Source organism: Meles meles, chromosome 11, assembly GCF_922984935.1.
Source record: "Meles meles chromosome 11, mMelMel3.1 paternal haplotype, whole genome shotgun sequence".
Lineage (NCBI taxonomy): Eukaryota > Metazoa > Chordata > Mammalia > Carnivora > Mustelidae > Meles > Meles meles.
The window spans coordinates 50,466,694-50,479,580 of NC_060076.1; positions in this window are offsets into that span (position 1 = coordinate 50,466,694).

Consider the following 12,887-nt stretch of genomic DNA (forward strand, 5'->3'; position numbering starts at 1 on the left):
GGCCATGTCAGGAACGTGGCCATATTTGCTGTAGTTCACGGACAGACGGTCAAAGGCTACTTCCTGCCCTTGGCCCTGGGCCCCTCTCTTTTCTCTATCTGTACTGGAAAGCCACAAACAATTTGTTAGGACTGGGTATATATATATGTAGCACAAATCAGTCAATTCTGATTGGAAGGCTGAGGCTTTGGCCTATGCCTACAGTGCATGGAATTTGTTAACGTGGGTTTTGACGGCGCTTCTCAACAGAGAAGGTGTTACTCTGTGAGAACTAGCTTGCAAGGGGAGCAGAGTATACAGCAATTTTGAGCACCTGCTTTGTGCAAGGCCCCATATTAAGGATTGGGCAATATAAAGACAAATAAAATATTCTTCTTGGCCTCCTGGAGCTGAGTCCAGTAGAGGCCCACAAGCCATCAGAGTACCACAAGGTAACTGCTAAAATGGAGATGAGCCGATTAAATGGGGAAGCAAGGGGTGGGGGGCTGGAGTCTGCACAGAGCCAGCGTAGGCCCAGCAGAGGAGATGGCCTCAGAACGGAGGTGTACAAGATGAATAGGATTTTACCAGGAACAGCAGTGCAGAAGGGGAATTCTACAGAAGGAACAGCATGTGCAAAAGGATGAAAGTCTGAGGAAGCGTAATAATTCGGGAAACTTCAAATACTGCGTTTCAGCTGGAAAAGTGACAGACAGGGAAGTCAAGCTACAAGACTAATAGGTGATCTGAGGAGTACACAGATACCAGAAACAGCTGGTGAGGTCTTTCCACAATCCAGCTGAGGGATGAGAGGAGCCCGGCTAAAGCATGCTTTCATTCATTTACATGTAAATATACGTGCTTTGACACTTTTCTAGGGGCCAAGACTAACGTGGTGAGCGAAACAGATGCTGCCTCTGCCCTCATGGAGCTTGAAGTCTGGAAAAGTGAGACACTGAATATTGCATAAATCATTACACGTGTGCCGCAAAGAAGTGCAGGTACCACGACAGCAGACAGCAGTGGCTCTGACCTTGGTTGGCGGTGTCAGGAAAGGCTTTCTCGGAGCAGGTGGTATTTACACTAGGAGGAGGGAAGTTTAAGGCAAGGGGAAAGGGAATTGAAAGAAGGGATGCAATCCAGATATAAAAAAAGGAGTTGTGATAGATTATGCTATTGATTCCAGATACTTGAACATACTTTCCTAACCCACTGTCATGGGACTTGACCTTGTCATTGGCTGTGACCAGAATGTGGGTGGAACGGCCGTGTTCCCTGGTTGCCAGAGGATTTGAAATCCATCCTTAGTTCTGCCTTTCTTGGGTGGCCTCTCCCATATGCCAGATCCGGGTTGCTTCTTCAACCTTGGGTCCTGGAACGAAGAAGACACGTGGCACAGAGCAGAACTGTGTCACCCCAGCTTGGAATGTCAGCCAACAAATAAAACAGTCTGGTCGCTGAGATTTTGGGGGACTGTTTTTCACTCCGGCATAACCTAATGAAGGCTGACAAATACAGGGGAATTAATAGTTTAATTAGAGGTAGGACATGAAAGAGGGGGGAAACAGAAGACCACTTCAAATAGTCTAGCCTGAACGCTCAAAAGATGGCCAAAATCGAAAAGGGAGGCTAGGAGGAAAAATTGTGATTGAGGCTTGACTTGTTGAGTTAAAGGCACAGTCCGAACCTCCACGGAAGGTCTCTTCTCTCAGCAACTGAAAAGTCAAGTAGGATTAGACAAAAAGATGAGCGAACATGATGAGCAAAGAGAGCCCTGAGAGCCCTTTGGGTAAATGCGCTCACAGGATGGGGCAGGACCAGAGAAAGGGGCCCTGGGTGGCAGGCATGACGCTGAGGCTCGGGGGTGGCCACAGTTATGGAGGCCTGAGTGACAGGAAGGTGACAGTCCCCGCAGACTTGAGCGACCGTCCGGGTGAGAGAGGAGCAGGTGTGCCCGGTTAAGAAATAATAAACGGTGTTGCCTCCCTGACGTGGGAAAAAACGGAACCTAAACCAAAACCCTGGCTCTCACTACCAGTTCCCAGGAGCTGAGTCACCTGGGGATCTTGTTAAAAGGTTAAACATGCGGGTTCCAGTTTCGTAGGTCTGGAGCAGAGTCCAAGATCCTGCATTTCTCACGAACCCCTGAGTGATGCAGATGCCTGCTCTGCCTTTCGGCAGCGAGGCTGTGGAGAACAGAGGGCAGGACAGCACACAGGCGCAATCAGTAAGATTTCCAGTAAAGGACACTCTTCATGACCACCCAACATCTTAAACAAAAGCCAGGGAAGAAACATAAGGATTTCCTATAAAAGATGTGGAACAGGCGCCCTAGAAGACTACTACCTTATGATTCCATCTTTTACGACCTTCTAGAAAAGGCAAAACTAAGGAATAGAAAACAGATCTGTGGTTACTGGGGGTAGTGAGGGAGTTCACTGCAAGGGTATGGGGGACTTTGGGGGGGCAGAACTGTTCTACATTCTGTTTGTAATGTTTATATAACTGAATTCATAAACCCTCAGAACTATACAAAGGTATATTTTACCACATGTAAATGATACCTTAATAAATCTGACCATAGGGACACCTGGGTGGCTCAGTAGGTTGAGCATCTGCCTTTGGCTCAGTTCAGGATCCCAGAGACCTGGGATTGAGCCCCACATCCGACTCTTTGCTCAGAGGGGAGCCTACTTCTCCCACTCCTGCTCTACTTGTGCGCTCTCGCTCAAATAAATAATTAAAATCTTTTAAAAAAAATAAACATAAGCCTGACCATAACCAAAAATAAACAAGGAGGCACTGTTTAGAGATACATACTGAAATATTTACAGACCAAATATAGTCTCTCAGACTTGCTTTAAAATAATGCGGGAAGGGGGCGCCCTGCTGACTCAGTTGAGAGACCATGCAACTCTTGAACTTGGGGTTGTGTGTTCAAGCCCCATGTTGGGTGTAGAGATTATTTAAATAACATTTTTTAAAAAGAAAGAATGGGGGCACCTGGGTGGCTCAGTCCCCTTCAGTTCTCCCTGCTTGTGCTCTCTCTCTTCCTCTCTCTGTCAAGTAAGTAAAATCTTAAAAAAAAAAAAAAAAAAAAGAATGGGGGAGGAAGTTGGTTTGAGGGTACAAATGGAGAAACATTGACTTTAAGGGGATAACTGTTGAAGCTGCGTGGTAGTCACAGCAGTCTCTCTATTTTGTATGTCTTTAATATTTTCCGTAATAAGTTTAAAAGCTCAAGAAACAATGAATTCCACTAAATGGGGGGGGGGGTCCCCACAAGCGCCCATGTAGCCAAGAGCACCAGAAAGGCAGTTGGTGAGTGAGGGCGAAGGACTCAAACTTTAGCAAAGGCTACCATTAAAGCAGCATTTCTGGCTGAACCTGTGGTTTTTACCTGTCCCCTTCATTCCAGAAGGAACACGATGGCAGGGAGTTACCCTCACCTGAGAAAGCAAATGGCAAACGCTGAGAGGGAATCCTCTCAGGCCTGTGCGTGAGAAGCCCTTTACCCCGGGAGCCACTGGTAAACAAACTCTCAGTAGCCCAGGTGGTACCGTGGCCACAGACTCTCTGGAACCAGGAAGCTGGAAAGGTCAGGGACTAGTCAGTGCCATGCCTCCCAGTCCTCTGAAACCTTAATTATGTTGGGTCTTGATGTGAATTTCTTGGGGTTCCGTCTATTTGGAGTTTGCTCAGCTTCCGGAATCTGTAGGTTTATGTTTCTTATTACATTTGGGAACTTTCCAGCCATTATTTAAGTACTTCTTCAGCCTTGCTTTCTCCCTCTTCTCCTTCCAGGACTCCAGTGACGTGAATAATAGATCTGGGGGTTGGGGGAGGGGGTTGTTTTTGGGGTTTGTTTTGGTTTGGTTTGGTTTGGGTATTGGTAGTTCTCAGTTCCCTTAGGCTCCGTTCATTCTTAAAAATCTATTTCATCTGTTGTTCACATTAGGTAATTTCTATCGTTCTATCTTCTGGTTTATTGGTTTATTTATCCCCTCCATTCTCCCAACCAGCCCATCCTCTGAGCTTTTTATTTTGGTTATTGTATTTTTCAGTTCTAAGATGCTCATTTAGTTCTTTATAGCTTGCATTATTTTGCTGAGATTTTTAGTTTTCTTGCTAAGTTCTTCTACGTTTTCATTTATTTCAAACATAGCCTTAATTGCTCACTGAAGTATTTGTATCGTGGCTGTTTTGAAATGATTCTCAGATAGAAAGGGGTCTGGCTAGCTCAGTTGGTGGAGCAGCATGTCATCTTGATCTCAGAGTTGTAAGTTTGGTCCCCACATTGGGTGTAGAGATCACATAAAATAAATAAATAAAATAAAATCTTTTAAAAAATCATTGGTAATGTTAATCTCTCCATCATCTCTGCTTTAACAACTTTTTTTTTTCTCACTTTGAGATCTTCCTCATTCTTGGTATGATGAGTGATTTTTTTTAAATCAAAGCCTCAGTATTTTTGCATTATGCAAAGCTATGCATAATACAAATTATGAATCTTATCTAAACCTTCTGTCTTCTGCTGGCTTCCTCTGAAAGGGAAGGGGAGGTTCTACCAGGTGGAGATAGATAGCCAGATTGTCCAACTGACACCAGAGAGGAGACTCTTCTCTACCAATGGTAAGGGTGAAGTTCAATTTCTGCATGTAGTCTCCACCGACTTCACAGGAGGTCGGGGAAGCTCTTGACCAGCCATCGGGGCAGGAAGTTCAACTCCCTACTGAGCGCTCTCTGACAGCCCCCTGGTAGGATTGTTGGAAAACCTCTGAATAGTCCCATAAGGGTGGAAGTCTAGGTTTCCATTCAGCCTTTGCTTGTGTGGTTGGGTTTGGGCCATAGTTCATTTGTTTTTCCTGTGGTGTTTCGCTTAAGTAGAATATTTCCTCTAAATGTTTCTGGGCTGGGGACGCCTGGGTGGCTCAGTTGGTAAGCAGCTGCCTTCGGCTCAGGTCATGATCCCAGCATCCTGGGATCAAGTCCCACATTGGGTTCCTTGCTTGGCGGGAAACCTGCTTCTCCCTCTGCCTCTGCCTGCCACTCTGTCTGCCTGTGCTTGCTCTCTCTCTGACAAATAAATAAATAAAATCTTTTATAAATAAATAAATAAATGTTTCTGGTCTGCTAGACTGCCTCTGTCTTGTCCTCTGAGGAGAGAAAACAAGCTCTTGTCATGGAATTTTTGGTCTATGCCTATTGGCATTTTGAGTGGCTGACTTCTCCAATTCCAAGTCTGGGAGGTATGAGCAAGAAGAAAGCTCAGAGAACTCCCCACCATACCATTCCTTGGGTCCTGAGGTCTCTAGCCAGCGTGCCTTCTTCTCTCCACTTTTCAACTGCTTGTTTTGTATACAATGTCCAGAGTTTTAAGTTGTATTTAGCAGGGGGAATATGGAATGTAGGTCCCCTCCATATTCCTGGAACGGGAATTCTAGGGGAACAGATTTTTTTTTGAGCAAGCTGGTGGTCTCCCCAGATGAGCAGCCGAGAGGGGGTGGAGAGAGAAGAGAGAAGAGGAGCAAGGAATGAGTTCAGAGGGTAAAGGAGGAGGGACTAGCCAGGCAGCAGGAAGGCACGGCTAGAGAGGCAGGAGGACAAGCAGACGCATGTAAGATAGCTCTAGTCAACCACCATTTATTTTATTTTATTTTATTTTTAAGATTTTACTTGAGAGTGAGAGCAGGAGCAAGGGGAGGGGGAAGAACAGGGGTGGGTATAGGGGAAAGGGAGAAGCAGAGTTCCTGCTGAGGACATGGGTCTCCATCCCAAGACCCTGAGATAGGGACCTGTGCCAAAGTCAGACGCTTAAGGGACTGAACCACCCAGGCGCCCCTAGTTTACCACCTTTTAAACGATAGTGTAAGTGAACACAAAATCCAGACTGGAGCAGGTTTAAGAAAGAAGAGATGCAAAGTGAAAGAAGAAAGCTACCAAAGCTACGTATTGCATTGAAAGAAGAAAACTACCAAAGCTACGTATTGCATGAATCCAGCTACATAAAATATCAGAATTGGCCAAGGTATAGTGACAGAAATAGGTGAGTGGTTGCCTAGGGCTGGGGCGGTGGGGTAGTTTGGAAAAATAGAGATGGGAAATGACCACTATATGGTATGGGGTTTCCTTTAGGAGTGAGAAAAATACTTCACAATTAGATTGTGGTGATAGTTGCACAACTCTGGGATATGTTGTTTTTTAAAATATTGAATTGCATACCTTAAATGGATGAAGTGTGCAGTATGTGAATTATATTTCAATAAAGCTGCTTTAAGAAAAAGGGAAAGGAGGGAGAAAAAAAGGAAAGGCTACCCCCTGGGAAAGCATGTAGAACTTTTAAATTAGCAGGGCTAATTTTTATTACAGAAACCTTAATAATCCAATAGGAAAAAAATGATAAAAGATGAAATAGAAGAATATATAAAAAGATGATTAATTCATAGTAACAGCTATAAATTATAACTATGTTATAATTATAATTTTATAAATTATAACTACATTAAAATAACAGTTATTGGGGTGCCTGGGTGGCTCAGAGGGTTAAGCCTCTGCCTTGCTCAGGTCATGATCTCAGGGTCCTGGGATGGAGCCCCACATCAGGCTCTCTGCTCAGCGGGGAGCCTGCTTCCCCCCTCCCCCCGCCCCTTCTGCCTGCCTCTCTGCCTACTTGTGACCTCTGTCTGTCAAATAAATAAATAAAATCTTTTTAAAAAATAATAACCATTATTGATACCCGGAAAAAGCACGACTTGCAAGTAGGCATAGTAAACCTAATTTGATCTAGAGCTACAAAGTTCTCTTGACCACAGCATTTACCTCTTGGGGGAGTATTCCAGTCTCCAAAGGATAAACCTAGAGAGTGGGCAGAGTTAGTACATCATACACACAGAAGGCTGGCCTGGAAAAGTACAAAATGTGCGGCACAGAGAGAAGAATCCTTGGGCACCTTCACACCGCGTGTGAACTATGACTTCCGCCGCCTGGCTCTTGCTCCTCTCTCTGGCCATCCCGTTGCGTTCTGCTCCGCTGGGCAAACCCGGAGCGGCTGTGCTTCCGACCAGAGGATTCGGAGGAACGCCCAACCTTTGAAACAGTCCAAGCAGGACTCCAGCTGAGCCATAGCTTCTCTGCTGCAGAAAGTAACCTTTGCCACCTTAAATGGATAATAGGATGAAAGGGGGATATCCAGAAAAGAAAAAGAAAAGAAACACCCCACTTTCATAAACAGAACCTGGCGGGCCAAATATAGTTGGTCTCCATTCATAAATTTCTCTCCTTTAGGTGGAGCCCTGTCCTGAGACGTAGGATCAAACTTTCCTTCAGCCTGTTCTGAGTCCTCTCGGCACTGGTTTTGCTAGAGAGCGTGGTGTTCTTCCGCTGGGTGGCAAAAGTTTGCTTCCTTCTTGCTCTCAGGCTCCGGGGCCGCTGGCTCTTTGCTGGTCCACATCGGAACCACGGTGGCTGGTGCTGGAGCTCTGGTCCTCAGACCTCTGCCTGTCCCTGGACATCTGGGTAAAGTTATTTCTTAGAAACTTCTGCAGTCTGATCTGCCCGCTCTCCTGCCACCAGGGTGTGTTGGGGAGCAGGGAACCCTCCCTAAGGGAAATGGAAGCAGCAGGGGAGGGGAGAGGGGAAGTTATTGGGAAAAAGAAGCCGAGGAAGTTCTGACCAGGGAGCGTGGAAACCTGAAGTCAGAGGGGATTGGGCGGGGGTGCCCCCTCTCCTCCACTTCACGCATCTTCGGAGTGGGCGGGAGGGTGGGGATTAGGAGCTCAGCTGGGAGAGGGCACGCGCTTCTAGCTCCTAGCCCGGCAGAGGGACCACGAGAGACCCCTAGAGTTGTGTTTCCCCCGCCGCCCGCCTGCCTTCGGCCCGCAAGGTGCAAGGTGCGCGGACCCTTGCCAAGCCTTCCCGGGAGCCAGGTACTCTCCTGATTGCTAGCGGGAGCGCGACCCGCGACAGCCCTATGGAGAACAGCGTAGCCGGATCTATCATAATTAGAGATGTTGTACACTTAGACCAGGCACATCGACTTCTAGTCATTTATCACGTTAACTTCCAGACATGGGAAATGACTTCCCCGCAGGGTCCCCGAGTAATTGCAGCTTTCTTTGCAATAGTGATTGACTGGAAACCACTTAAATGTCAACTAGGAGGAGACCCATAAAGGCAACTCGAGGAAGCTCTTTCTGTGTCAAAAAAGAAAGTTCTCTGTGCTGTACTGTTAAGGGAAAAACAAAAACGGCAGCAAGTCATATAAGGTATGCTGTCATTTATGTTAAAAAGGAAGATGGGATACATTTGTACTGGAAAAAAAAAACCAAAAAACAAAAACCTTCTGTATAAACAAACTAATAATACTGAATAATAATGGTGTGAAGTGAACTGGAAGACAGGGTGAGAAAGGTGTATTCCTTTTTGCAATTTTTGAAATTTTAAGCATTTTTTTAAAAGAAGGACTGTGAGGTGAGAGAGTGGAAATAATGAGCATAGCGATTTATCTGTCTAGTCTGTTCAAACTGCCATAGCAAAATCCATAGACTGAAAGGCTTAGAAACAAAGGATTTCTTTCCTACAGTTCCAGAGGCCAGGAGGTCCAAGGTCAAGGCAGGGGCAGATGCAGAACCTCACCAGACTATCCCCATATTCTTCTTGCTGTGTCCTTGCTGGCCAAAGGGGCAAGGGAGCTTCTTGGGGACTCTTTTGTAGGAACACTGATCCTTGGGTGCCTGGGTGGTTCAGTAGATTATGCATCTGCCTTTGGCTCAGGTGGTGATCCTGGGGGTCCTCTCCCTCTGCCTCGCCAGCCCGGTCCCTGGTTCGTTTTTTTTTTTTTTTTTTTTTTTCTCTCTCTCTCTCTCTCTCTCAAATAAATAAATACAATCTTAAAAACAAACAAACAAAAAAAAAAAACCCTGATCTTATTCATAAGGGCTCACCCTAATCACCTCCCAAAGGCCCCACTTCTCAATATTACCACCCTGGGGGTTAGGATTTCAACATAGGAGGACAATAGACCATGGGGGGGGGGCAGACCATGAATTTTAGGAGGACACAAACAATCTTGAGCACCATTATTTACAGCTTTCCAATAAAGAAGGGGATGGGGCTCTGCAAAGAAATGGCAGCAGGAGAAGGTTATGGGTCAGAATGAGACTTTTTAGAGCTGGGAGACGTTCAGCATGTTTTTAGGCAGATGGGAACCATCCAGACTCTTAGATTGTATCCTGGCTTTTGCTATATTACTGAACCTTTTAAATATCTCCACTACAACTTCGTCTACTTGTGTATTTTTTTAAAAAAGACTTTTTTTAAAAGATTTATTTATTTGAGAGAGAGTGAGAGCAAGAGCGAGCACACAAGTGGGGTAAAGGACAGAGGGAGAAGCAGACGCCCCGCTGAGCAGTGAGTCTGTAGATCTCCATGCGGGGGCTTGATCCCAGGACCCTGGGATCACGCCTAGAGCGGAAGGCAGTCACTAAATCAGTTGTGGCACCCAAGCACCCCTGCTTGTATGTTTCTTTTTCCGTTAGATAAAAAGTTCCCTGAAAAGGAGGCCCATCCTTTTCCATCTCTGTATCTCCTCTGCTGGCCTGGTTCTGACATAAAGCAGGTGCCCAGCATTTGTTGAATGATGTTATCAAAGATTCTCCCCATGGCTGTCCTCTGCACCATCTGAATCAATCCATTCATTACACCTCGCCCCCCACCCCCAATTCAGACTTACTTTTCCTCCTTGTAGTGAGGTCATCGTGGGTTCACGTGCTCGGGGAAAGACTCCCCATATCACCACAACTTAACATTGCTGGCAGTGGGCAGGACACGAACAAATTAGAAGGACCCGGCTGTTGACCGTGATGATAAATGCCGAGTAGGGAGGGGGAGGATTGCTAACCTCCACTGAGAATCTGCTCTGCAACAAAAACTGCTTAACTTTTTCACTTGTTAGTTCATTTATCCCTGGCAAGAACTGTAGAAGAAAGGTATTACCATCATTTTACAGATGGGGAAACTAAGACCCAGAGAGAGCAAGTCAGCTGTCCAAGGTCACACGGCTATGAAGGAATGAAAACACGTGGGACAGAAAGATTGCCCTAATATGTGACTTGATTTGATTCAAACAAACAATAAACCAGGTTTATTACTGTACCTTTCCTGCCATTCCTGTTCCCTCCTGCCCACCACCAAATATTTCATAAATACACGCCAGAGCTTATTTGCCACAAATCTGCAAAAACATCCCTGAGTCCCTGACCCAAGGGATGAGAAATCCATTGTAATTCTTGCTCCTGGATATAGTTACAGAAATAATGCCAAGGAGTTTTTCTAACTTCATTTCTTTGATTTTACTTCCTTTCCCAAACACAGTGGGACATTATTTAAAATTAGTTTCTTCCTACAAGTAGGAATTGCCCTTGAAATTAATTTTTTTGTGTCCAAAATGATCTTTTTTTTCCTGCTTCCTTGACTTGGGCCAAATATGAGAGAGTTTACTGAAATGTACAAACTCACTTCCTCCCTTATTACTTCTCTTCCTTTCTGTATTTATGCCTCCCTTTGGAAAATATCCCATTTCCCAAACACACTTGAAAAACTCATTTACCAGTGAGTTAGGGGAAATTTTACCTTTACTGATTGCTCTTGGGGATTATTTAGCTTAATGCTATTGAATATAAGAAAGCATTCTGTTTGGTCAGGTTTCTCCTGGCCAGAGACAACCTTTAGGCCCTGGTATGGGCTGAATTGTTTCTCTGCCCGCATTCTTAAGTTGAAATCCTAACCTCAGGACATCAGAATGTGACTAGTTTGAGATAAGGTCTTTAGTAAGGTAATTCAGTTAAAATGACAAGTTTAAAGGACGCCTGGCTGGCTCAGTCAGTTAAGCGTCTGCCTTTAGCTCAGGCCACAATCCTAAGGTTGTGAGACTCTCACATTGGGCTCCTGGCTCAGTGGGGAACCTTCTTCTCCCACTACCCCTGTTTATGCATATGCTTGCTCTCTCTCTCTCTCTTTGGCAAATGAATAAATAAAATCTTTAAAAAAATAAATAAAATGAGGTCTTTAAGATGGGACCTAATTTATATAACTGAAGAAGAGATTAGGACACAGACACACAGGGGGGACAGAGCACTGAAGACACAGAGAGAAGGCCATCTACAAGCCAGGGAGCAAGGCCTCAGAAGAAACCAACCCCACCAACACCTTGGTTCTGAGACTTCTAGCTCCAAAGTTGTAAGAAAACGAATTTCTGCTGTTTAACCACCTAAATACCACCTGCTATGGTATTTTGTTCTGGCAGCTCTAAAGGATTCGTACAGGTGTCCAACACAAAGCGCACCTTCTTCGCTGTCACTCAGCCTCCAAAACCGTCTGTCCAACAGCCTGTTGGCTGTTTCCACCTGTGTATCCCCTAGACACTTCACGCTCAGTGTGTCCAACCTGGAAGTCTCACCACTCTCTGTATGCCTGCCCTTCTTTCAAAGCTCCCCGTCTCAGTGATGACACCCCCACGACAAGCCAGAAATCTAGGTGGCGTTCCTGAGTCAGCTGTCCCTCCACTCCCCCTTCTATTAGTTGTAAAGTTCTGTGCATTCTACCCCTTGAATCTCTTCATTTAATTTTTTTGTTTCCATTGAAAAATGCCAAAACCGAAGAAAATTTGAAAGGATACAGTGAAAATTAACCATTTTTATGAAAGATTCATTTATTTATTTTAGGGAGAGAGAGAACGAGCAAGAATGTGTGCCCACGCGTGTGCATGGACTGGGGGAGGGGCAGAGGGAGACGGAGAAAGAGAATCCAAGTAGATCCCCACCCCACCCCATTTGAGCCCAGGACCCTGAGATCACGACCTAAGCTGAAATCAAGAGTCAGATGTTTAACTGACTGACTGAGCCACCCAGTAGACACCCATTTAACATTTTTTATATTTGCTTCCACTTCCCCCATGTATATATACTGTCCTGTGTATATATGCTATATATATAATAGTATATAGTATGTGTGTATATATACATTTTTCCTGAGCCATTTGAAAGTAAATTACAAACACCATGGTATTTCATCTCTGAATATTTCAGCAGACACTTTCTAAGAATAAGGCTATTCTGCCACAGAGCCTCAATATCACCACCGTGCCTAAAACTTAACATTATTTAAGTAATACAGTCTAATACATAATCCATATTTAAATTTTACCAGTTGTTTCCAAATATCTTCGTTCCCCTTCCTTTTCCTTCCCTATTCCCCCATTCTCTCTCACACACACACATACACAATCTATGTGTGTGCATATATATATATATATGCATGCATACCTCTAATTCAGATCTGACTCCACACGATTCTACATTTCCCCCCTCCATTTACATATCTCACAGTGAAAATCCTGGTCCCTAAGACCTCAGTGGATTTATTCGTTCTGTGTCTTATAATATACACAAAATAGTTTCAGAATTGAGACTAATACAACGATCATTAGCAAATTTACTAAGTAAAATTTAAGATCTTCTTGCACTTCTTTTGGTCCTTAGAATATACCCCCCGGCCAGGAATACATAGTCAGAATACTGTATTCTGAAGTTTCTTGAAATTTTTTATCTGACTATATTTCAATTTGAGAGTTAATTTGTTTCTTTTCAATTTTGTGATTTTTTTAAAAAATCCTTTTATTTATTTACAACATTTACATAGAAGTCAAACCTTTATAAAAGGAATATTTAAAGTACTAATGTCAGCAAGATGACCAAATAAGACATCCCTTGCTTAGGAGCGCCTGGGTGGCTCAGTTGGTTAAGTGTCTACATTCAGCTCAGGTCATGGTCCTGGGGTCCTGGAATTGAGCTCCCCTCCCTCTGCCCCTCCTCTCACTCATGCTCTCTGTCTCTGTCTCTCTCATAAATAAA